Source organism: Lampetra planeri, chromosome 68, assembly GCF_965212315.1.
Source record: "Lampetra planeri chromosome 68, kcLamPlan1.2.h2, whole genome shotgun sequence".
In the NCBI taxonomy this organism is placed as follows: Eukaryota; Metazoa; Chordata; class Hyperoartia; order Petromyzontiformes; family Petromyzontidae; genus Lampetra; species Lampetra planeri.
Genome location: NC_136173.1, coordinates 1202463 through 1228865, shown reverse-complemented (window position 1 = coordinate 1228865; position 26403 = coordinate 1202463). Strand labels below are relative to the sequence as shown.

At 49.3% G+C, this 26403-nt stretch overlaps 1 long non-coding RNA gene across 1 annotated transcript; it reads left to right on the top strand.

Moving 5' to 3' along the window:
• The first annotated feature begins 363 nt into the window (after positions 1 to 363).
• Positions 364 to 25253, top strand: LOC144737359 (uncharacterized). Its single transcript, XR_013588960.1, has 2 exons — positions 364 to 457; positions 24372 to 25253. It is a non-coding gene; the product is annotated as an uncharacterized LOC144737359 (long non-coding RNA).
• Positions 25254 to 26403: the final 1150 nt, after the last annotated feature.

The following is a 26403-nucleotide window of genomic DNA, read 5'->3' as shown; positions in this document are numbered from 1 at the left end:
AACGCCAAGGGGGAAAATATTTGCTCGCGTCCCAATGCGCGCGACACCCAACACCCATCAAATATTGCCCCAAGGGCGGTTAGACGATAACAAATGTCATTCGAGAGGCTCGTCCAGGGAGGGGGGATGTTTACGCGTTGCCTTGGTGAGCGTTGCTAGGGGATTATCGTTGGGGGGGGGGGGCAGTGGGGGGGACGCCAATAAATGAACTAAATGCCGATGCTGTTACCCCCCTACCCCTTATTGCCATGGCGACCGTTGCTAACAACCATGAGCCCGGAGGAACGCGGCTGCGGGGGAGGAGTAGGGGGGACGGTAACCATAGCGATGTGGGAATCCAGCGTCCGTAGCGACGTCGGTTGTCACGAATGTTCGGATGCTTGTTTCGAGATGAATTAATTGTGGCCCAGGTCGCTTTTGAAACAGAAGCTTAAATAGCTTCAGTGGGCTTCACCTGGTAAGATAAAAAATGTTTAGATTTAATTGTACATATTTTGTTAAATACATTTTTTGCTGTCGGTTTCCCACCTGATTATGATTACTTGTGTTGCAATCGAAACGTGATTTAATTTATTTTATTTTATACCTACGTGACTTTACCGAAAGAACCAAAGAGTATGGATTCCTGCAGTCACGAAAGCTTCAAATCAAGTTTATAAATGTGTCGTTAAAACCCGCCACCACCCGACACAGCCAACTAGTAAGGGTTGTCACGTGAACAGAACGTGGCCAATTCGTAACTAATACAGCACTAGTTTGTAGTGTATAGTGTAGTGTATAGTAGTGTATAGTGTAGTGTATAGTGTAGTGTATAGTAGTGTATAGTATAGTATATAGTAGTGTATAATGTAGTGTATAGTGTAGTGTATAGTAGTGTATAGTGTAGTGTATAGTGAGTAAACTAGTACAGCACACCGGTTGTGTGTTGGAGAGCCAAGCCACAACATTTACAATCTGAGTACGACGTTTCACCAGTAATTACAACTAGCTTCATCAGGCGACAGACATATTTGTGGAGAAGTCCACCTGTTTCGTTCCTTATATAGAGGCATAGTAGATGTGGTGACCACGCAGCTGCGCTCTGGCGCAAAGTGTGGGGGCGGATGAGTTGGCTGTGTCGGGTGGTGGCGACGACACATTTATATATTTACGTGATCTAACTCAAAAGACTTCTGTTATGGATGATATTTGTCGTGAAAGCCTGCTGCGTGTTAATCTAATCATTACACTCGGCAGCAGCACCAGCCTGAGTCTATGCTCAGTCCACTGCTGATTTGACATCTCCCTGAGTCGTGTAATCCGCCCAGCAGCTGCTGCTGTCACCGTCTCTATGTATGCATGTGTGTTGAACTTCTTTCGCACCGTACGTAGCCAAACGCGCTAATCGAAGGTGCGAGGGAAGGACAACAAACGAAACACAAACAACAGTTCTGAAGAAATTATTTTCAATTCAGTATAGTGGCGTAGTGTATAGTCATGTAGTGTATAGTGCAGTGTATAGCGTAGTATATAATGTATAGTGTAGTATGTGTAGCGCATAGTGTAGTGTATAGCATAGCATATAATGTATAGTGTAATATGGGTAGTGTATTAAAGTGTCATTTGTGTAATGTGTATTAGTGTCGAGTGTAGTGTGTACATGAAACTTATTTCACACCGTACGTATCCAACCACGCTAAACGGATGTGTGCGGAGGAAGGACAACAAACTAAACGCAAAAATCAGTTCTAAATAAATAAGCGTGTCAATCTAGATGATGATGATGTTTAACACGTAGATGATGATGATTTAAAAGTGCATCATAGTGGCGTCCAAATATCGGAAGGGAAGAGCGTTCCAGACGGCCACAGAAGCGGCACATCTGAAAACGCCACTGCAGTGACCACCGTCTTTTTTTTACGATCAGAGGAAACAAGAAGATGCTCGGTGTAGTCGGCACTTTGCTTCGTTCATCATTTCGTTTTTTTTTAATGCTTTGCTTTCGTCTTTGTTCGATGGCTCGGATTGTAAAACACGCCGGGAAGTAAGACGCACCCACAGCATCTCGTCTCACACAGACACACGCACACACCGGATTATAAGATGCACCCAAAACCTGTATTTGTTAACGTTAATCGCTTCTCCGATTAGCAAGGTTGGCTACGTGTGGTGCCGAAAGGTTGTTCAAAATAAGAATCAGTATTTATACTGCAGGAAGAATCCGATGAGCTATAAAGCTCTTTTTCACAGATGTCCAGTAGGGGCACGGGGTCAGAACGTGACAACAACAATACTATAGGAGTACAAAGTATAGAAGAGGTAAACAAATTGCTTAAAAATCGAAAAACAAATAAAACTAAACTATTATATTTCATCTTACCAGGTAAAGCCCCCTGAGATATTCGTGTCGTGGCCATTGGGCGGAACAACACAATTCCGCACTGACCATCGTGGTGAAGTATGGTCAAATGACGTCCACGTTGGGAGGCCTTCATTCAGCAGTGCGATTGAGAATATCACCGCATTTTCATATGATCCAAATGACTGGACACGTTTCTCAATATTCCTTTGACAACAGAAAAAATATTTATGAATACAATACACCCCGGTTGCTATGCAAAGGCCAAGAGGCACAAAGAGGCCAAACGGGCAGCAACCCACAGCACGAATGTATTCCATTTGTAAAACATACTGAGAGAGGAATGTATGAAAGTTGTGTTACTTGAAAGTGTTTACACCCGTTCTCCAAGCAACGCTATCTCGAGGTCATAATGGATGATCGCAGACAGCAACATCACAGCACAAAGGTCTCGAAGACGATTACCCTTAAAGACCATGGGGTCAAAGTGCTGTAAGCAAGCACCTATCCATGGTGACCACGAGATGTTATCTACCTCGCCTGGTATGCAGCAGGTCGTGGATCCGATTCCGACCCTGATGCCTGCTGTATATTTGTCGTTTCTGTCCCTCTCTCTCATCATCATCATCATGGTGGCTAGGAGATGTTAACTACCTCGCTTGGTATACAGGAGGTCGTGGGTTCAATTTCAACCCTGACGCCTGCTGTATATTTGGAGTTTGCGGTGTCTCCCCGTGGTCGCGTGGATTTTTCTCTGGGTCCTCCGGTTTAGAAACGTGTGTTGAGAGTACAATATTTCGCTGCTATACATTTCCAAATGATAAGTCACTTCGTTGAGGTATCATTTGTGGCCAGGTCGCTTCTGAAAAAGAGCTCTATATCTCAGTGGGCCTTATCTGGCAAAAGAAAAAAACAGTTTCGAAATAGTTTATTATTAAGGCAGAAAAGGTATGAGAGGGGGGCTGGGAGCGTCCGGCTACACGCACGGCCGCTTTTGTTGGCATGGTGATGTTTACCCAATGCGTCAGCGAGCATTTAAGGCCGAGTAGACCAAGCAGAGGCTCAAGACTGCTTCAGATATCATTCACCACTGATGGCACCCGTGGCCAGGAATTGAACCCAATTTACCGGGTTGGTAGAGCAGAAATGACAAAGACACACGGATATGAACATAAACGCATACCGTACACACACAAAACAAATACAAAAAATTATCCCTAAAGGCTTAGCAGACTGTTGGGGCACGTGTTGTTAGCGAGCACCTATGGCAGCTGGCACGGCACAAGATAAGGCTGGATGCTCAGCACCACGCTCGGCCGCCTTTGTCTACCCTGTGCTACACACCGCACCAGGTACTCATTTAAGGCTGAGTAAACCTTGGGAAGGCCCATGACAGGTTCAGACATTCGTCAGTAACATTGACCATTGGCGGGAATCGAACTTCGTCACACGGTGCGCTAACCACTGCGTCATCACTCCCCACGAACACATTTCAATACGCACACTCACTTTCACATGCAACAAAGACAAAAATCCTCCGTGTAACCTTTAACAGACTGTTGGGGCAAGTGCTGTTTGCTGATAACCCACGCCCTTGTGTGCCGTGTAGGCCTGAATAGGTGCTCGTTAATAGCAAACAAAGACAAAGTTCTTATCCATCAGATATTTTTTTGGGTTAAATCGCATAAATATAAATCTTGGGACATTTATTGTCAGTACCAAATTATAATAATTGGTTTTACCCTTTCTGGAAATAAAACAGGTGTTAAGATGTTAAAACACCAAACAAAAATCTTTTGCAAGGAACAACTGTTTGAGCCTAGGCTCTAATGAAAGCTCTCTCTGGTGTGAACCAATACGTTTCAAAGACAATGCATATACTGTACTACAAGAGCATGTTTTGTTTGCATGTTTACCACAAGTATGTGTGGTTAATGCAGACATGATTCCTTGCGAAAGGTTTCTGTTTGGTATTTTAAAATCTTAACACCTGTTTTATTGCCAGAAAGGGTAAAAACAATTCGTATATTATAAATATAAATCTGTCGTTAAACCCGCCACCACCTCCCGACACAGCCAATTAACAAGGTTGGTCACGTAAACAAAACGTGCCAACTTGTTACTAGTTCAGCACTGACCGGTTGTATGTTGGAGAGTAAATTCACTACAACATTTATAATTCGAGTACGGTGACGTTTTTCCGGTAATAACCAGCATCATCAGGCGACTGCTACAATTGTGGCATGCTGAACTAGAAACGAATTGGCATGTTTCGTTTACGTGACAAACCTTCCTAAATGCCTGTGTCGGGCGCTGTCGGATTTAACGACACATTTGTGTTCTTGCAATCGAACCTAAACACGTCTATGATGGATACTATTGATCGCGAAAGCCTGCTTGTTGAACAAAGATCTTACACACACACACTCAACATCACACACTCAACAGAGCAATCGGAGCTGAATAGCTGAATAGAAACCAGAGATGGAGTGTTCGTTACAACCATGAGAGGGCATTTTATGACAGGGCCATTCATAAAACCCCTACCTTGCATGCTTATGGACAAAGGTGGCTTGTAAAGTTGTCTATTACCCAACGGACTAGCGTTCGCTTTAGCAACGCACAAAGATATTCAGCATTGCATGTACAAAGTTCTCAGCCTTGTCCAAACAACCGTCTCAAAAGCACTGAATGTGTGGCCGTGTGGTCGTTTGGAACCCCTACAACTCAAAACAGTTTAGAAAATGTGGTCGTCCCAACAAGCAACAATGAGACTGACACTCCTGTAGACTGGTTTCATCTTCATTTGGACTCTTCAGTACAGTACCAGTCACCAATGTTCTTTGCTTCTCTATGCCTCTGGGAGCGTCATACAGTCTGTTCTCCTATAACGTGGCGGTAGTAGTTGCGTTCCTGAAGAACATCGCATTATGGAATAATCGCGTTATAATAAATAATAGAAAATATAGGGGGCAAAGCACAGTCCGTGATAACACGTGAGATGAATAAGCAGACTGAACACAGACTCAGGGCACATCTATTAGCACCCAGCAGCATCCCAATGCCTCCTTGTGTGATGATGATGCTACGCCGAGGCAGCTGCTGTACAACCACTTTATTCCTACTCGTGCGTGACCTACTTGATATCCAATTCACATCCATGTTAATGAAAATGCGTTCTCTCATACATTCATCACGTTGCCTATATCCAATTCCCGGCATTATAGGATAACAGACTGTATAAGCAGACGACTTACCTTTACACAGATGTAACTGAGGTCAACACGTCTTTTCCTGGAGCGATCTTTTTTTTATTACACGCTTTCTATTAACTTTCTATTAACTCACTCTTGTAACTCAATTTTAACCCACTTCCCAATGTGGTATCGACTGCAAACTTGGTATACTTATGTAATATTGATAACTATACTATATTCTATCATAAATAATAATAATATATTTTCAAACAATCTTTTTACACGCTTTCTATTAACTCACTTTGTTGTCGTATCCTCAAATATTGTAATTCAATTTTAACCCACTTCCCAATGTGGTATCGACTGCAAACTTGGTATACGTATGTCGTACTGATGACAATACTATATTATATCACAAAAAACACATTTTTAAACAATCTTTTTTATATGTTATGTTTCGCCTTGGGTCTAATTGTCCATGCTCAACTGACGTTGCCTGTAACTCACCACGGTCCCTTACGTAATGGCACACTTCGGGGTCACTTCCTGGAGTCGTGGAGTTCTTCCATTACTAATAGGGTACATTTCATTAAAGCGTGTTTAAAAAAAAGTTTTTTAAATATTACTTATTGTCCAACAGTTCTTAACGCGACATCATGCACCCTGATATCTCCTCTCCTCTCGAAACCTTCCACAATCTCTCCTAACCTCTGCTCAAGTTCCTTTCTTTCACAAATGAAGATGTTGGCGGTACACCTATGGCGTATGGTATAATAAAAAAAGCACATTTTTGCGCAATTTACTACTATAATGAGCCAAGAATGTCTGTGTGTCCCGCGCATGACGTCACTCTACGTCGGCCAGCCCCCCTCATTAAAACTCATGAACAGGTGACGTTCTCCACATGGACCCCCCTCATTAATAATCATGAGTGAGTGACGTCACTCCACATGTAGCACCTCCCCTCATTAATAATCATGAGCAGGTGATGTCACTCCACATCGAACAGCCCACCGCATGAATAATCATGAAGTGGTGACGTCTTCCAAATGGACACCCCGCCATTAATATTAATTAGCGGGTGACGTCACTCAACATGGGGGGGCGAGGCGCCTCCTCCCCCTCAGCGTCAACTTACAACCCTCACTCCTAAGGCAGAACCCTCACGTCACGCGATCTCTGTAATGCTATTGAGACATCGAAGTAAAAAGGGCTCATGATGAACAAGGGATTATAACCTTTAAATTAAAATAAGTCTGTGTCACCGCGCCCTTACAAATTGCACTCGAATTGATGCAATGATTATCACGTCGCGGTCTGCTTTTTGCTTACAAGCTTCAGATTTACTGAAATACAGTGATACCTCGGTTCACGAACGCTTATGTTCACGAACAACTCGGTTCACGAACATAAAAGTTCATAAAAATATGCTCCGGTTCACAAACTCTGCTTCGGTTCACGAACAGGAGCCGCGGCCATTTTAATGCTATTTCCAGGCTGTCACATGGTCGTGACTTCCTGTAGGAAGATCGTGGAGAGAAGAAGAGATGCAGAAAGAAGTACTGTGAGTACTGTGAAGACACTTTCAGTGACTTTTTGCTTTTTGGTGTGCATTTTAGCACATACAGTACAGTACTGTACTACTGTACTGTACTGTACAATACTGCACTTACTGTATTGTACAGTTCACCCGTTTGAGTGCTTACTGAAGTCATCTCAAGCAAGGTTAGTGTTCTCTCTTTATACATTACTATACTGTACAGTACTAATGTGTATTGTAATTTGTTTCATATTTTTGTGCTTCAAAAACCAAAAAAAAAGGTCAGAACGGATTAACTGGATTTACATTGAACCCTATGGGAAAATGTGCCTCGGTTCACGACCAATTCGGTTCACGACCAGAGTCAGTTCTTGAGTTAAGTTCGTGAACCGAGGTATCACTGTACACCCGTCCTTGGACGGGCAAAAGGCTAATAATTATATATTTTCCCGCGATTTGCAACTCCAGTCCGAAAATATTGCGGGGTGGTGGTGCATCAAAATTGTTGTCGTGATGTCGAAGCGGTCGGAAGACGAACGTTTATATGAGCAGCTGAACATGAAGCTTCGCATTCATAATCAACGTTTTTGGGTTTAGATCGCGTTATTTATGAATGTGTCGTAACCCTCCACCACCCGACACGGCCAATCAGTAAAAATGTGTCACGTTGACAAAAGACAAATTAGTTCACTGCTTTAGCCCACCGGTGTGTTGAAGCGCGAAACCACAACATTTACATCATCGGGCAATTCGCCAGAATGGTGAGGCTCTGCTGTGTCTCCCGTTCTTATATAGAGCAGCAGCAGGGTGACGTCATCATTAACTCAATAGCCTGATTACTAATCTAGTATATAATTACAATAACTCCCCCCTCAAATTTTTGCACCTGATGAGTTAATGAGTTAATGATGACGTCACCCTGCTGCTGCTCTATATAAGAACGGGAGACACAGCAGAGCCTCACCATTCTGGCAAATTGCCCGATGATGCTGGGTGCAATTACCAGCGAAACGTCGTACTCAAATTGTAAATGTTGTGGTTTCGCGCTTCAACACACCGGTGGGCTAAAGCAGTGAACTAATTTGTCTTTTGTCAACGTGACACATTTTTACTGATTGGCCGTGTCGGGTGGTGGAGGGTTACGACACATTTATAAATAATGCGATCTAAACCCAAAAACGTTGATTATGAATAATATTGGTCGCGAAAGCCTACGTGTTAAAATGAAGCTTCACAGTCTGTTGCCGTATAGCAGCACCCAGCCCTGATGACTATTGACTGCTTTGTGTCGCAAGGCAAGATTTGACTCGTGCCCGAGACTTGGTTGGGCAGTTCCTCGATGCAACGGGCCCAAATCAACGATCAATACTGACCCTTTTTTTAGCAAGTCTCAGTAGACTGAATAAACCTTTAAATCACATCAAACGTGGTGACAAGGTCAATAAAAGACTGCTAAAACAGATTTGATGATTCAAATTTAGTAGACTGTTTTATGAGGGCCAGTGTGTTATGTGTGGGGGCCGTTGGCCCCCGGGGTCTCCCCCGCCTGGATCTCCGGGCTCGCGTTACCGCACCGCCCTGCCTTTCACCAAGAAAAGAAAACTCTCCCCCGGGTCCCCGCCGGCATCTCCAGGCTCGTTTGCGTTAGCGCACCGCCCTAATACCCGCTAGGGTTTCGCCGGCATTCGAACGCGACACCTCTATTCACACAGCTCTGCGCAGCACTCACACGCTGCGAGCGTACGTATGCACAGCACCGTCAATCAAACGCGATACTTCCCCTCACGCAGCCCCGCGCAGCACTCACACGCTGCGAGCGTACGTACAGCACCGTCAATCAAACGCGATACTTCCCCTCACGCAGCCCTGCGCAGCACTCACACGCTGCGAGCGCACGTACGTACAGCACCGTCAATCAAACGCGATACTTCCCCTCATGCAGCCCTGCGCAGCACTCACATGCTGTGAGTGTACGTACGCACAGCACCGTCAATCAAACGCGATACTCCCCCTCATGCAGCCCCGTGCAGCACTCACACGCTGCGAGCGTACGTACACACAGCACCGTCAATTAAACGCGATACTCCCCCTCACGCAGCCCAGTGCAGCACTCACACGCTGCGAGCGTACGTACAGCACCATCAATAAAACGCGATATTTCCCCTCATGCAGCCCCGCGCAGCACTCACACTCTGCGAGCGTACGTACACACAGCACCGCGCGCGTCCACACTTCTCGTCGAAACCACACGAGGCTACGATCAGTTATTAATGATTTATTATCGGCTGCCTACGATTTGCTGTTAAATCAGTGTGGATCGACAAGACTGACCTACGCTAACACCCCAAGGGTCTATTCCCGGTTTAGCTAATTCGATACGCTCTAAGCGGATTTGGATACTCCTTTACCTCTTTACTCATGGTTGGATGCGCTCGGCGTTCCGTTGGTCTCCTCGCCGCTCACCTCAACGCGTCACACGGATGTTCGGGTGGCCGAGCTGGAAGCCGTCTCGAGCACTGACTTTTTGGAGTAAGAGAACGTTTACCTCTCTGCGTCCTCTTTTTATCCCCCATCTACATCAAAGAATGCCAACCCGAGCGCCTTTTCGGCCAATCAGGTCGTCACGCTCGTTCAGCCCCATTCCCGATTGCTCTAACAATGAGCCCGTCCACGCCCGCGGCGCCTTTTGTTATGCCAATCAGCCGCGGCTTCCGTAACAAAGGCTCGCTGTGAGCTGCTTCGCGCCGGCGGTTCCCGAGCACACCGCCACGCCAATCAGCTGCCCCCCCCCCCTCTGGCTTCCCCTTAGTTCGTGGCCGTGGACCCCTGTCTGCCTTGTCGATACGTGTGTGTGGGGGGTGCGTTTCAACTGCGGTGGCTGGGCAGCCCCCCGCCGTGACCATGCAATCTCAACCCAGGTCACAGCGCCGCGGTGCGAAGTAGCATCGGGGGAGGTCGCCCAATTCCCTGGCCGCAGGAAACTGTGAAGATTATCCCTATGAGGGCTTTCGGGTAAAAACCGGCCGGCCAGGTGACCTCCCCTCGGAGCTCTATGGGGGGGGGAAATGCATGAGGGTGTGTTTATGTGGGGGGTGGTGAGGGGGAAGCGGGGTCAGCCCCGTCGCTTGGTGGTGGCGAAGTCGTAGATGGGGCGCCCGCCAAGCGGCTTCGCGGCGGCGGCATCACATATGCTTTACCGATGTACCACCAATACATCAAAATACTCTCTTCAGCTCTTTCTTCACCCGTCTCTCCCATTCTTCCCCTATCCTGCTCTCTTTCCTTTTGAATTCCCTGGCTAATCCCTTGGCTCCCTCACTTCCCAGAGTGGTTGTCAGAGCAGCCAATTATAGCACCCAGCCTTACCTGCTGCCGGTCCAGTCTCCTGATCTACCTCTTGTCTCCAGCAGCGATAACTCATTCTTTGGCGATTGTGACAGGGACGATGGCAAAAAGGGAACAAATAGAACAAAAACAACTTCACATCAACACAATAATAATTTAATCTTATCTTATTGTAATTTTTCTAGCGCCTTAACCAAGGCACTTTACAGAGAATTAAGAACGGTACATATGAATGTAATGGTGTGGATAAGGTGAATGAAACAATACAAGTGACTATGGCATGAATACATTTCCGGGACATTGGAAATATAAATGTGGAATGTGGAACGGCTGAAGGCCACCCTACAGGCTGTCGAACCAACAGCCTCAGCACACGGGACAATGACATCTGGCTGCCTTCGGCACGGGTGTCCTTGCAATGTATGTGCAAGGAAGTAATTGGCGGCAGTCTCTTCAATGCAACGGCATTTGCATGCCGCAGGCCCTTCCTATGCTCCAACGTGGTACGAGTATTCCTGCAATTGCTCCATCCATCTGGCCAGCTGGCCTGATGGCTGGTTGATGCGCAGTTGAGTACTGCAAGGTAGCATCGTCTGTGTGCACCGTGAATTGGTGTCCAAACAGATAGGGCCGAAACTGCTGCCCAAGGCGAACAATAGCTCTCTACAGGTCACACAGTAGTGCTGTTCAATTACTATTCTTTTTTACCAGGTAAGGCCCACTGATCTATGTAGCTCTTTTCAGGAGCAACCTGGCCACAAATGATAGCCCAAAGGAGGGGTTTACGTGGAAATATATAGCAGCTAAATACTCTAAATGCATCATTCTAAATTTGTATGGAAAAACCAGAGGACCACACGACCATGGGCGGAACATGAAAACTCCAAGTAAACAGCAAGTGTCAGGGTCGGGATCGAATCCACGAATTTCTGTATACCAGGCGAGAGTGATAACGTCTCCTAGCCACCGTGGAGCCCTGGACAAAACACGGCTGCCATAGGAGATGACTATCTCTTGTCCCTGGAGAACTCGTGAAAGCATGTCTCCAATTCCAAAGTCACGAGCTTTTGTATCTAGCAAAAAAGGGAAATCCGAAATCCGGGTATGCCCGGAATGGAGCGTCAATGAGATGCACATGCAGCTGCATGAAAGCTGCTTCTTCCATGCGACCACAGTGGAATCTTTCGATATTTCCCCATGAGAAGGTATTTGTCTTTGCGCTTCCTCACATCAGGAGGAGGGTAGCAGGTGACCATGACCGGCAAGCCCTAGAGTGGAACATCCGCCATCCGCTACATGGCCATCAGCCAGCTCCATGGTCGTCTCTCATCGAGTTAACAGCTTCTTGTGCTCCACTGTACCACTGGCCATGTCACCACAATATGCCAGAGCTTCCCTCTAGCAAAAAGAATGGGAAAAAGCAAGTGACAAATACTACTGAATGGAGCTGGCGAGGAATCACCCCCAAGTGGAGGAACTCGCATCTGTCTCCAATTCCAAAATGGCTCACATGGTGGAGCCTAAATAGACTGAAGAGTGAGTTTTGGCAGATGCAACTCTCTCATGAAATCATGGGGGGGGGGCTTCTGCACAACAGAACAATGTGCTTGTCGGGAGAGGAAAACCATGGATGATGCCCTGCAGCACCATACTCCTCAAGATTTGGAAATGCCAACACCAGAAGAGGGGTGGCCTGTGCAGAATATTGGGAAAAGACCGTAGAGGTCAGACAGGAGACACGACCAAGAAGGAGATGCATCCCCCATTCGTCTAAATTCGCATAGGATGAACCATGTGGAAAATACCAAGCTTAAACAGGCAGTTCAGGAGATGTTAGCTTCCACATATTATTTTTCCACCTACTAGCCCATGGGGTGTAGGGAGCTCTGGGTAGAGGTAGTACCTTTGTTTTCTGGTAGCTGCACTCAATTTTTGAGTGGACGGAAACACTGGTCCTCATCCATCTCCTAAATCTCTGACGTCTGGCTCCTAGTGCCACACCCCGGTAAACCGCTTCAGCTGGCGGGCTAAACGACGTGAGGGGGTGATGTCAACACTGCATCGCTGGGCGAATGAACTCCCATGACGGAGTCACCAGCCAGGGCGGAAGGGTCTCGTTAGGACCCAACGGCCAAGTGTTCGGGACTAAGGCGCGCCACTTCGTTACTGTGGACTGCGGCTGTGGCCTACCAGCTATGGTTTGAAATAGCAGGGAAGGTGGATCTCTTCAGCCTTGGAAGGCCGTCTACCTAGGAGAAGGAAACTCTGATGTAAAACCTACGGCCCGAGGACCTCGCTGTCACCGTCCCAGCTTGCTAGGCCATGGCAGACGAACCCGGGGTTTAAAGGGTGGGGTCACTTCTGCGCACACTGCACTCCACTTGAAAGCTCCTTTGCGCAGGCAAGAAGGAAATCTTCACGTCTACCCCCCCCCCCCCCCCGGTCTCACTAAGTCCTGTAGCGATGGGAAAGGGGCAAACTCGGCAGGTGTAAGATGACACTGGCAGCCACAGTCTCAATCCTGCATGCAGGCGGCTCAGGCGCAAGTGGTCATCTGATGATGACCTGGAAACGACATCATCACCCGGCAGCACCCTGAGCGACCAAGCAGCCTTTTCTAGGGACAGCACTGCTTGCTCCACATGGAGAGGGGCCTAGAAAAGGTGGCCTAAACAAAGCTCGCTTCCTCCTCCCTCAGTTGGCTTACCGCGGCCAACGGGCATCTTCATATGCGGTCGAATTACATCAAAGCATCGACGGCGCATCCCACTCGCCTTAAAAGGTGGGAAAGGACTCAAACTCGCATGCTGGAACATCAGAACCATGCTAGACTCAGCTGACAGCACTCGACCTGAGCGACGATCTGCTTTAATTGCACACGAACTCGCTCGGCTGGATGTTGACATCGCCGCCCTCAGCGAAATCCGCTTTTCAGAGGAAGGCAGTCTGAGGGAGCATGGCGCAGGTTACACTCTCTACTGGTCAGGTAAACCAGCGACAGAGAGACGCCGTTCAGGTGTCGGCTTCATGATCAGGGACTCTATCGCTACCAAGCTTGCAAGCCTGCCAACTGGTCACTCTGACCGCATCATCTCAATGCGTCTACCACTTCGTGACCAACAACACGCAACGCTGCTCAGTGTGTACGCTCCAACTCTCCAGGCAGATCCCGCTGATAAAGACAAGTTTTACTCCGACCTACGCAGCCTTCTGCAGGATATCCCAGCTGACGACAAGATTGTCATTCTTGGCGACTTCAACGCCAGAGTGGGCAGAGACTCGGAAACCTGGAGATGCGTACTTGGAAGGCACGGCGTGGGCAGCTGCAACGACAATGGACGCTTGTTACTTGAACTCTGTGGGGAACAGCAGCTTTCCATTACCAACACCATCTTCCAGCAGAAAGACAGTCTGAAAACAACCTGGATGCACCCTCGGTCAAAACATTGGCATCTCATAGACTACATCCTTGTGCGCCAGCGTGACCTAAAAGATGTCTTTCACACCAGGGTAATGCCCAGCGCCGAGTGTTGTCCGCTGCAAACTCAGCTTTCACTTTAAACCCAGACCAAGGAACGGTGGCGCCCCGAGGAAGAAGCTCAAAGTCTGCAGCCTTCAGTCTGCCGCGGTCAAAGCAGCTTTCCAGAAAAGCCTACGATCTAGGCTAGAGGAACCGAGCTGCCTAGGAGACTCACCTCCGGTTCCTGAAATGCTGTGGGACCGCATCAAAACTGTTGTTCTGCAAACATCTGAAGATACCCTCGGATTCTCCACGAAGAAAAACAGAGATTGGTTCGATGAGAACAACTTAGAAGTCCAGGAGCTGCTGTCAAAGAAGAGATCAGCACACCAGGCCCACCTGGCCCGACCATCCTGCCCGCACAAAAAAGCAGCCTTCCGCCTGGAATACAGCACCATCCAGCGCAAGTTTCGAGAGATTTAGAACGAGTGGTGGATCAACCTCGCAGTAAAAACTCAGGTTTGCGCTGATACTGGCGACTACAGGGGATTCTACGAAGCTCTAAAAGCGGTATATGGCCCCTCGTACCAAATCCTGAGCCCCCTGCGGAGTGCAGACGGGAAAGAACTGCTCACTGAAAAGGACTCAATCCTGAACCGCTGGTCTGAGCACTTCTACACGCTCTTCAATGCTAGCCGCTCAGTCCAAGAACCAGCGATTGACCGCATCCCACAACAACCAGTGAAAACCGAACTGGATGTGGCACCAACATTACAAGAGACTGAGGAAGCCATTAAACAGCTGAAGAGTGGTAAAGCTGCAGGAGTAAATGGCATCCCTCCTGAAGTATGGAAGAACAGAGGCCCAGCACTGCACACCAAACTCCATGAATTCTTCGCCTGCTGCTGGGAGCAGGGTAAACTCCCTCAAGATTTCAAAGATGCAGTCATCATCACCCTGTACAAGAACAAAGGGGAGAAATCAGACTGTTCCAATTATCGTGTCATAACACTTCTGTCCGTCGCCGGCAAAATCCTCGCAAGAGTACTGCTGAATAGACGGGTACCCGCAATAGCTGAAGATCACCTCCCAGAGACCCAGTGTGGCTTTAGAGCCAACCGGGGAACCACAGACATGGTTTTTGTCCTGAGGCAGATTCAGGAAAAGTGCCGGGAGCAAAACAAAGCGCTGTACGTCACCTTTGTGGACCTGACAAAAGCGTTTGACACCGTGAGCAGGCAGGGACTTTGGAAAATCCTGGACAAGCTAGGCTGCCCACCGAAGTTCCTCACCATGATCGTCCAGCTTCATGAAGACCAGCTTGGACAAGTCATACATAGCAACAATCTCTCGCAACCCTTCCCTATTGCAAACGGCGTGAAACAGGGCTGTGTTCTTGCTCCCACGCTGTTCACCATTTTGTTCAGCATGATGCTCCAGCAGGTCACAGAGGACCTCGACGACGCTGATGGCGTATACATCCGTTTTCGTCTCGACGCGAGAGTGTTCAACCTGAGGCGTTTGCAGGCCCACACAAAGACCATGGAGCAACTGATCAGGGAGCTGCTTTTTGCTGACGATGCCGCCCTCCTTGCTCACACAGAGGCAGCTATGCAGCGAATTACGTCCTGTTTCGCGAAAACAACTCAGATCGTCGGCCTTGAAGTCAGCCTGAGGAAGACTGAAGTTCTTCATCAGTCCGCACCCCACGAGGAGCACCATCCACCAAGCATCTTCATTGAACAAACAGAACTGAAAGCTGTCCACCAGTTCAGCTACTTGGGGTGCGTGATCTCGTCTGACGCCAAGATCGACAACGAAGTCGACAACAGGCTGGCCAAGGCAAACAGTGCATTTGGCAGACTATACAAACGTGTCTGGAACAACAGAAACCTTAAAAGAGCCACAAATGTCAACGTCTACAAAGCTGTTGTGCTGACCACTCTCCTGTATGGCGCTGAGTCCTGGGTCACGTACCGTCGTCACCTGAGTCTCCTCGAGCGTTTCCATCAGCGCTGCCTCCGCACAATCTTCAATATTCACTGGAGTGACTTCGTCGCCAACACTGAAGTCCTCAAGTCAGCGAAGGTCATCAGCATCGAGGCCATGGTCCTCAAGACACAGCTTAGTTGGGCAGGGCACATCGCCAGGATGGAGAACCACCGCTTACCTAAGATTGTGCTGTATGGGGAACTCTCCTCTGGCCATCGCGACATAGGGGCACCACGAAAGCGATACAAAGACTCACTGAAGAAGTCCCTCACTGCTTGCTGCATCGATCACCGTCAGTGGGCAACACAAGCAGCTGATCACAACTCCTGGCTGCACACAGTCCACCAGGCCACCTCCTTCTCCGAAGATACCCGCAGGGCCCGTATGGAGGACAAAAGGAGAAGGAGGAAGAACCATGATCCCTCAGCACCCATCCCAGATGAGACCTATACTTGCAGCTGTTGTGGCAGGACCTGCTTGTCCCGCATAGGCCTATTCAGCCACCAGTGTGCCTGCAGAAGACGTGGATGTCCTTCCTAGATCTTCATTCGCGAAGCCAAGCCATGATGATGAGCCCATGGGGGACACTGAGTCATGCTTAAAAAGACCATATTGGTTGGACAGGAGACACATCGAAAAAGAAGTCCCTGGATGGCCACGAGCATGTCGTTGAGCGTTGTCTTCAGCGTTTCTTTCACCACCACCAGCCCCCCCCCCCACATCAATGTGGGCAGTTCCGCAAACTCTCGTCTCTGTTCTGCCACCCGTGGCACGATGCGCGCCGGGCCCTCAACCTTATTGTGTGCCAGGATGCTTGAGGTAAACCAATGGAGGTTCAACATTTCCCCTTCCACCACCGGCAGGACAATCTTGGTCCTAATGAGTAAGAGCGATGATGCGTTGAGTCACCCAGGGTGTCTAGTGTGCCTCTGCGTCCAGCTTCGGGAATGTGCTTCTCCCCAGAACCGCTTGCAGTGACTCCACCTCCTTGCGCTGCTGATCTGGGGAATGGCTGCACTACACCGGATGATTGAATACCTCTGCAAAGCCCGATATGTCACTTGGTGAAGAAAAAGTTTGCCAGCACTTCATCTCCCAGCACTGTCGGTAGAGCTCGCAAGGGCTTCCTCTTCCATGCACGAGCGCCATGTATGTAGCCTCAAACCGGCGGTCACCATCCAATGGACGTGAACTTCTCCGCTGGCCCCTAGGCGACATGACTGCCTTTTCTCCACTCTCCCCCCCCCCCCCCCCCTTTACGCTCCTGTTCCACGGCAGATGGTTGCAGTGGGACAAGCAGTCCCTGTTTCGGTGGCCTCACGAGTGGTCGCAGCAGGCTCTGCTCGCTCTTCGCGAAGCTTGACCGGCTGTGGAGTCGGCGGCTGCAGAGGCGAGCTCGCCTCACTTCGCGCAGGAGGCCGAAGGGCCCGGTGTCTCAGCCCCGCTCCTCGAAGACGGCAGCGCGGGCCGGTCGAACTGGGCATTCCATTAGACGCGGCAACTCTGTGAGCACACGTCGCTGCTCCACCATGGCCCCTGCTAGCTGTCGGCCGTGACTGGGATGACCGAGGTGGCTGTTGGTCCTCCTTTGTCCGTGACGCCGTTTCACGGGGAGACAATGGCTCCAGCTGGTGCCTTCCTTCCTCGTGGGTTCCCTCTCCTGGGCATCTTTCCAACAAGTATCCCAACCAATACCACCGATCTAAAGGAGGTCCATGCGTCTATTCCGCGAGCGATACTTTTTTTTATCGAAGAGCTCTGAACACCTCGTGTGCACTCTTCTTCCATTCTGTCCTCTCTCCTTTCACAATCCCCGCAAGAGCCCCGTCCTTATAGGTCTCTGTGTGAGTTTGCTGGACAAGATAACCTAACCATCGTTATGAGCTCACAGTGGCAGCAATAGGCAGAATAATCAAATAAAACACATTTTATATGACTGGTGTAGTGACATCGCGGATGTCACTGTGTAATGCCGGCCCTAGAGAGGCACGGCGTGCGATGTATTGACATCACGGGCACCACGTATATGTGGGTGCAGTACCGGCCCTAGAGGGGCTCGGTAGAGTGCTGACTGACAGTGCTAGATGGCACCACGCTCTGCTTGCATTGCCAACCCCTACAGGGTAGGGTGTGAGAGTGCGGGCCATAGGAATGGGGTTATTAAGGGCCATGGCACTCTGGTTGACCCCGAAGGACACGTGACCGGTAACATCTACACAGGGCTCCAGGTGGGGGCTAGGGGTGGTCACGTGTCAGGGTCGATATCCTGCTCGAGGATTCTAGAAGGTGGTCGTGGCTAAGGACGGAGCCAGCCATGCCACAGAGGATATAAGCCGGGTCCCCAAGAGGGACCAGATGCTGTTGTTCATCCTGCAGAAATCTATGTTCTACGTCCTACAGACTCTCCAACACGTGGAACCAGACCCGAGCTGTGGTCTGGTTTGTTGTTATTAGTGTAGTTTGCCTGGTGGTCCACCACCATACCTTGTTATCTGGTAAAGGGGCAGTTACCCCTTTGTGTTGGTATTAATAAATGTGGTGCCTCCAAAGAGTATGTCTGCGACTCACTACGCTGGTAATGACCAAACATCCCAATGCTGGAACATTACCTGTGTGGTGACATAAATGGAGTCACTATGGCGTTTAGCACAAGCTACCATCACAGGAGTGGAGCTGTGTGTCTTGGGCCTCTCTCGGGCACCAGCCTGGGTATGCCAAGGGCATAGTCCTGGTGAGAGAGAGGTTGAGTGAGGACATGACAGTCTGGGTGACCCCGAGAGGGCACATGGCCGGACGAGGTGGCAAGGGGGGCCCAAAAGTTGGGGAAAGGGACACGTGATGTAGGGGTCAGAGTCTTTGGGAAGGATCTGGAAAGGGGCATGGCCAAGGGCAGAGCCCGGCCACGCCGCGACCCATAAAGGCCGAGTCCCGAGCCCCGATCCGGACTGTTCTCTGGAATCAACCCTCGGCGCTATGTCTCTCCGATCTTCGGTCTACGCTCGGCATCGTGGGTTAGTCAGGATGTTCCTGACTGACCCGGTTATGTAGTTACCCTGTTGGGGTCTAGTTAACGTGTGTACGTTTATGTAGTTAGCCCTGTTGGAGCTGTGTAATAAACGTGTTGCCTCCAAGTCAAGTGTGTGCCTCCGTGAAGAACACTACACCTGCAATAATACCCCAGTGGGCTTTGCCTGGTAGGATGGGGATGGTTTAGTTACATTTGCATGTGTTTGGGTGATTTGTTTACCTTTCTTGCACTCCTATCATGTTTTTGTATTGTTTTGTTGTGACGTTCTTACCCTACTGGACATCTGTGAAAACGAGCTTTATAGCTCATCGGATTTCTCCTCCAGTATAAATAGTTTGATTCTGAAAGTCCTCAATTGGGATTACACACAGGAAACATTGTCCTGTGATGTGAAAAACTTGGCAGGATTCTCCCCTAAAAAAGTTTTGAGGCTCAGTGAGAATGTGTCTCTGTGTGAGACTCAGTGAGAATGGGTCTCTGTGTGATACTAAGAGAACCCAGAAGAAACCCACGCAAAACAGGGGGAAGAACATACAAACTCCACGAAGAAAGCTGGCCGATTAGGGGAACCTAGAGGCCTTTCTCGCTGTGCGACGCAACAACCTCGCCACTCCGAAATAGCCCACGGAAAAAAAAATCTATCACAGACCTACCTCTGAGATTCCTTCAAGTCGCCTCTAGTCCACCTGCCATGCGACGGATATTTTAAAAACTTTTTTACATGACAGCTAAACCAATATGTTTCATTCTCCGTGTTGGTAAGTAATACATTACAATTATATGTCGCAAAACATATAATATGCTTCCAGCTAAACTTTTTTCTTCTCTTACATCACACGGGTCTAGCCCGTACTATATACTGCCACAGACAAACCCAACATTAAATGATATACTGTATTACTATACACCACTCTATACCTTCGACTATAATATTACCCTAAGTATTATTCTACCCATCCTACTGTATACCACACTGCTGTATATTCACTATACAATTACGATACTGTATATTACCTTATACATTGAATTAAACATTACAATTTTATACTATTTATACAATCTGCTAAACACTATACCATTGACCGTCTTGTGAAAGATACTAAGAGGAAGCAACGAAATATGTCAATGGGAGAGTGGTGAAAGGAGACTTGCAGCGGAGCAAAGAATCCATTCCCTGTGGAGAATACAAGATATATAGTCAATGCCAGGAAGTGGACTGCGGTCTGAAAGTCACCGTGAACGTGAATACAATCAGTTAAGATCCGAAATGGTTTATTACGTCCTTCCAATGATTGCTGAGCCAGAATACATCTTCTCGGTTGAAATTGTCTCTGTGTTTGTATATGTGGATCGCCTCATGAACGAATCTCTCATGGTAGCCAGATGGCTTGCAGAGAACCTCTGTCTTGGAGAAGTCAATGTCATGTGAGCCCACTGAATTGTAACAGTGACTTGCCACGGCTGAGGTGTTTGTCCTACCATGTTTCAGGTCTGCTTTATGTTCACGGATGCGGTCCGAGACATGTCGTTTGGTTTCTCCAATGTTACTGCTACCACAGAGGCAACTTAGTTTGTAGGTGGGGGAGTTGATAGTAGAGACAAACTGGCTCGTTTTTTGTCTGAAATCCTGCGGCCTTTCACTGGAAAAACCACCTCTGTGGTACTAAACTCTACTGACCTGGTATCGACAATCAAGGGAATTTCCCTGTCCCAAGACGACATGCTTGTCAGTTTTGATGTGGTTTCCTTATTCACCAAAGTTCCTGTACCTGACACCATCGCAATCATTGGAGACTTGGTTCATCAAGGACTGAATACTGGGGTACCCCCTTGGTGAGACATTGCTTAACCAACACATACTTCACCTGGAATGGAACTTTCTACAAACAAACTGAGGGCACCCCAATGGGCTCCGCCCTATCTCCGGTTGTAGCCAACGTTTTCATGGAGAAAGTTGAGACTGACGCCATCCAGACTGCCACTCTACGCCCGACCTTATGGAAGAGGTACGTAGATGACACTTTTGTCATCTGGCCACATGGTCGACCTGCTCTAGACCAATTCCTCGACCACATGAATTCCATACACCCAGCCATCAGATTCACCATGGAATTCCAAAAAGATGGCAAGCTACCCTTTTTGGATGTTCTAATTAAAAGGAGACCTGATGGTTCAATGAGTCATTCTGTCTACAGGAAAGCCACCCATACGGATTCTTACCAAAAACCGGATTCCCACCACCATCCATCCCAGAAGAATTCCCTCATCAAGACTCTATACCATAGAGCCCAATGCATCTCCGACCAGGAACACATTGCCAGTGAACTCAAACACGTACGCCAAGCTCTTATGGCTAATGGTTACTCCGACTACACAATCCGCAAAGCCATCACTCCAACTATCAAGAAGGATCCTGTTGAGGAGCCTTTCAAAACCATCACCTTACCCTACATTGCTGGGGTCACAAAAAGATCTCCAAAATCCTGATTAAACACAAGATCCAGGTCCGATTCAACACAGCACATAAAATCCGTGATCTGGTCCCGTCTGTAAAAGATGTGGTTCCAGACATACAGTACCCTGGCGTCTACGAACTAAGTTGCCTCTGTGGTAGCAGTTACATTGGAGAAACCAAACGACATGTCTCGGACCGCATCCGTGAACATAAAGCAGACCTGAAACACGGTAGGACAAACACCTCAGCCGTGGCAGATCACTGTTACAATTCAGTGGGCTCACATGACATTGACTTCTCCAAGACAGAGGTTCTCTGCAAGCCATCTGGCTACCATGAGATATTCGTTCATGAAGCGATTCACATATACAAACACAGAGACAATTTCAACCGAGAAGATGGATTCTGGCTCAGCAATCATTGGAAGGACATAATAAACCATTTCGGATATTAACTGATTGTGTTCATGTTTACGGTGACTTTCAGACCGCAGTCCACTCACTGGCATTGCCTATATATCTTGTATTCTCCACAGGGAATGGATTCTTTGCTCCGCTGCAAGTCTCCTGTCACCACTCTCCCATTGACATATTTCGTTGCTTCCTCTTAGTATCTTTCACGCGACGGTCAATGGTATAGTGTATAGCAGATTGTATAAATAGTATAAAATTGCAATGTTTAATTCAATGCATAAGGTAATATACAGTATCGTAATTGTATAGTGAATATACAGCAGTGTGGTATACAGTATGGTGGGTAGAATAATACTTAGGGTAATAGTATAGTCGAAGATATAGAGTGGTGTATAGTAATACAGTATATAATTTAATGTTGCGTTTGTCTATGGTAGTATATAGTACGGGGTAGACCCGTGTGATGTAAGAGAAGAAAAAAGTTTAGCTGGAAGCATATTATATTTTTTGCGACATAGAATTGTAATGTATTACTTACTGTTACATCTGTCGCTGAGGTGCGTAGCTTTGTGGGCTTCGCATCGTACTATCGCCAGTTCGTCCGGAATTTTGCGACCATTGCGAAGCCGCTGCACGCACTCTCTGCCAAAGGACAGAAATTTCGCTGGGGGGAAGAGGAGGAGGCCGCTTTTGTGGTGCTTTGTACAGCCTTGGCGGACGCGCCGCCTCTGGGGTACCCAGGTTTCTCCCGGCCATTCCTCCTCGACACCGACGCCAGCGACATGGGCATCGGGGCTGTCCTGGCTCAGGTTGTCGATGGAGTGGAACGGGTGGTGGCCTATGGTAGCCGCGTTTTGTCCCCCACTGAGCAGTGGTACTGTGTGACCAGGAGAGAGTTGCTGGCCATTGTCTTCTTCGTCCAATTATACAGGCCATATCTGTACGGTCACCGGTTTACCGTCCGGACCGACCATGCAGCCCTGCAATATTCCCTCCAAATTGACCAGCCCTCGGGTCAGCTGTCCCGCTGGCTCGAGGTGCTCCAGGAGTACCCCTTCGATGTCATCCATAGGAAGGGGACTCTGCATGGGAATGCGGATGGCCTTTCCAGGTGGCCCCTGGAGGGCGAGTGCGCCTGCACCCTGGGTTCCAGCCGCTGTAAGGCCCCAACGGATACCGCGGTCCAGTTGTTCGCATCGGCCGAGGCGGTGCCCGCACCGGGGGTGGCGTTGCCTGTGGATTTTGGCCTGGGGCTCCCCCGGGAGGTATGGTCCCAGATGCAGATGGAGGATTCCTCTCTGCTGAGGCTGCGACGCCATGTTGGCACAAAGGCCCGGAGCTCGGCTCCGTCGGCTGCCCCGGAGATCGCCATTCATGACGGCCTCCTCATGCGTTGGGATGCTCAGTTGGAACGGTATTGCGTGGTGGTGCCCATTGGCTTGCGAGGTAAGTTGACCCGGACCATTCACGAGAAACTTATGTACCTCGGCTACCACAAGACCCTGTTGACCCTTAAGCGAGACTACTATTGGCCGGGTGTGGAGGATGATGTGGCGCTTATTTTGAAGGGTTGCCACTACTGTGCGCGGAGGAAGGCCCCAGTTGGCCAGGATCGGGCCCCGCTGCAGTCCATCCGGGTTTCTCGTGTAAATGAGCTTGTGGTGCTCGATATCTTAGGGCCCTTCCCTGCATCCCAACGGGGACACAAATACCTCTTGGTGGGAGTGGAATACCTCACACGTTGGCCCCTGGTGGACCAATCGGCCTCGTCCATCACGGAGGCATTTGTACAAGGGTATATTCTCGATTAGGGGGCGCCAGAACGACTCTTAACCGATCAAGGGTGGAATTTTTCTTCACGATTACTCAAGGAGGTCTGTGACCTGTGACCTGTGACCTCCTTGGGACGAAGAAGGTCCGCACCTCGCCCTACCATCCCCAGTCCGACGGGATGGTAGAACGTTTGAACCGTACGCTCACGTCTATGTTGTGCCATCACGTGAGCACGTCCCAATCGGACTGGGACCTGTTCATCCCAGGGGTACTGGCCGCGTACAGGATGGCCCCACATGCCTCGACGGGGTTCTCCCCATTTTCCCTTGTATATGGGAGAGAACCAGAGCCCCCAGTGTTGGTCCAACTGGACCCCAGGACAGGCAAGAGGGGTTCCTCCATTCCCCTTCCGATGAAGGTGGTGCTTGATCGCCTATGCAAAGCACGTCAGGCGGCCTTGGAGAACTCGGCCAGCCGACAGGCGGCCGCGGAGCGCTTGCCTAAACATCAGGCGAGGGGTCGGCCATGGGAGGTGGGGCAGTTGGCGTGGCTGCACTGTCCTCAGGTGCCAGTGGGCACCTCCCCTAAATTACATCGTCCGTGGCAGGGCCCCGTTGAGATGGTTGGTGTCCGCCAGCGTCAGTGTGTCCGGATCTGGCTGGGCCGGCGCCACTGGACCGTGCACCCATCGCGGCTCAAGTGGGTTGTTCCGCCCGCCTTCCTTGATTCATCCCCAATTCTGGGACGGCCGGCGGTGGACGCGTCCGATGGGCCGGGTCCTGGGGGTCGGGGAGATGTCACCATTGCCTTGCCCTCCTGTGTGCCCCCAGAGCTACCGCCATTGATGCCGCTGGCGGCGGACCCACCGGGGGAGGCCCTGGTGGAGGCCCAGTCTCCATCCGGACCACCGCCGGTTACCGGGATGGATGCCGCAGGGAGCGGTGGGCCGCCGCTGGAGGCGCCTGTTGCGCCGGCGCCAAAGGAATCACCTACGGCGCCTTGCCCTGGCCACGTACTATCTGGCCCGCCACCTCCATGGGCCGACGCCGAGAATGGGGACGGCCCAGCGGCAGGCACACGCTCGCGGAGCAGGCGCATACGCTGACGGACGGCACAACCGTCCGCGGTCATCTCGCTCGTCGCCACTCGCCATGCCGGGTGGCGGCTACGCCCCGCTTTGTGTTGCACCAGCCTAATGTTCTGTTCTCCTAGCAGTTGGTCGGGGTTCGCGTTTTGGGGTCACGAGCGTCGGTCGTCATCAGGGCCGCTCATAAGGGGGGGGTTGCAGCCGGGTCGGCTGAGTTTTTTTTACGGGGGAAGGGGGGTGATGTTGAGGAGTGGAGTGCTGACGTCAGGTCACACTCGCCTCGGGGGAATGCCGTCAGAGTAAAGTGACGTCATGGCCCCCGGGGGATTTGAGGAGAGACCCGTGACGTGGACGGGGTCTTCGCCGAGAGTCAGAGGAGTGAGTGGTTAGGAAGTAGGGGGCTCCGGGTTAGAGGGTGGAGAGCCAGGCTAAGGGGCTACTTTACCCGGCTGGCCGAATTGGATGAACCCTCAGTCAGTGCTGAGGGAAGAGCCCGATAGCCTGGTGGGGTGTCGGGAACTCCCAGTACCCTTCCCCTGGGGAGCTTAGTTAATAACCCTTGTGTTAACCCCTTCCCCCGAGTTAGGCGTAAGCCCTAAATAAACGTTTGGCGTCAGCCTCTACACGACCGGCTTCAGCGTCCTTTTCTACCATGCAACACAAGTAAAGATTGTGTTAAATTTTTATTTAAAGCTTCCGTGACTGCAGGGATTCATATTCTTGGTTCTTTCGGTAAAGTCACGTAGAAGGGAAACAATAAAATAATTAAAATAGAAAACAATAAATTATCACGAAGTTTCGACTGCAACACAAGGAATCGCTATCAGGTGTGAAAAACACAGCAAGAAAATTTGAAAAAAGTGACGGTTTTTTCTTAACGTTAGCATCACGGACAGCAATTTTTGGCAGTTGCTCAGATGGACGAGTCCATCTATGTTCGAAAAGAGGAGGGGGGAGAGGAAGATAATGGAATGCAGTCTGAAAGTCACCGCAAACGTGAACACAATCAATTAAGACCCGAAATGGTTTTATCAAATCCTTCCAATGATTGTTAAGCCAGAATCCATCTTCTCGGTTGAAATTGTCTCTGTGTTTGTATATGTGGATAGCCTCATGAACGAATCTCTCATGGTAGCCAGATGGCTTGCAGAGAACCTCTGTCTTGGAGAAGTCAATGTCGCTTGAGCCCACTGAATTATAACAGTGATCTGCCACGGCCGAGGTGTTGGTCCTACCGTGTTTAAGGTCTGCTTTGTGTTCACGGATACGGTCCGATACATGTCGTTTGGTTTGTCCAATGTAACTACTACCACAGAGGCAACTCAGTTTGTAGTAGCCAGGGTACTGTATGTGCATAATCACATATTTTACAGATGGAACCAGATCACGGATTTTATGTAATGTGTTGAATCGGACCTGGATCTTGTGTTTATTCAAGATTTTGGAGATCCCCGCAAAATAGGGTAAGGTTATGGTTTTGAATGGCTCCTCAAGAGGGTCCTTCTTCATGGTTGGAGTGATGGCTTTGCGGATTGTGTAGTCGAAGTAACCATTAGCCTTAAGAGGTTGGTGTACGTGCTTGAGTTCACTGGCAATGTGTTCCTGGTCGGATATGCATTGGGCTCTATGGTACAGAGTCTTGATGAGGGAATTCTTCTGGGATGGATGGTAGTGAGAATCCGGTTTCAGGTAAGCATCCGTATGGGTAGCTTTCCTGATGGTTCAATGAGCCACTCTGTCTACAGGAAAGCTACCCATACGGATGCTTACCTGAA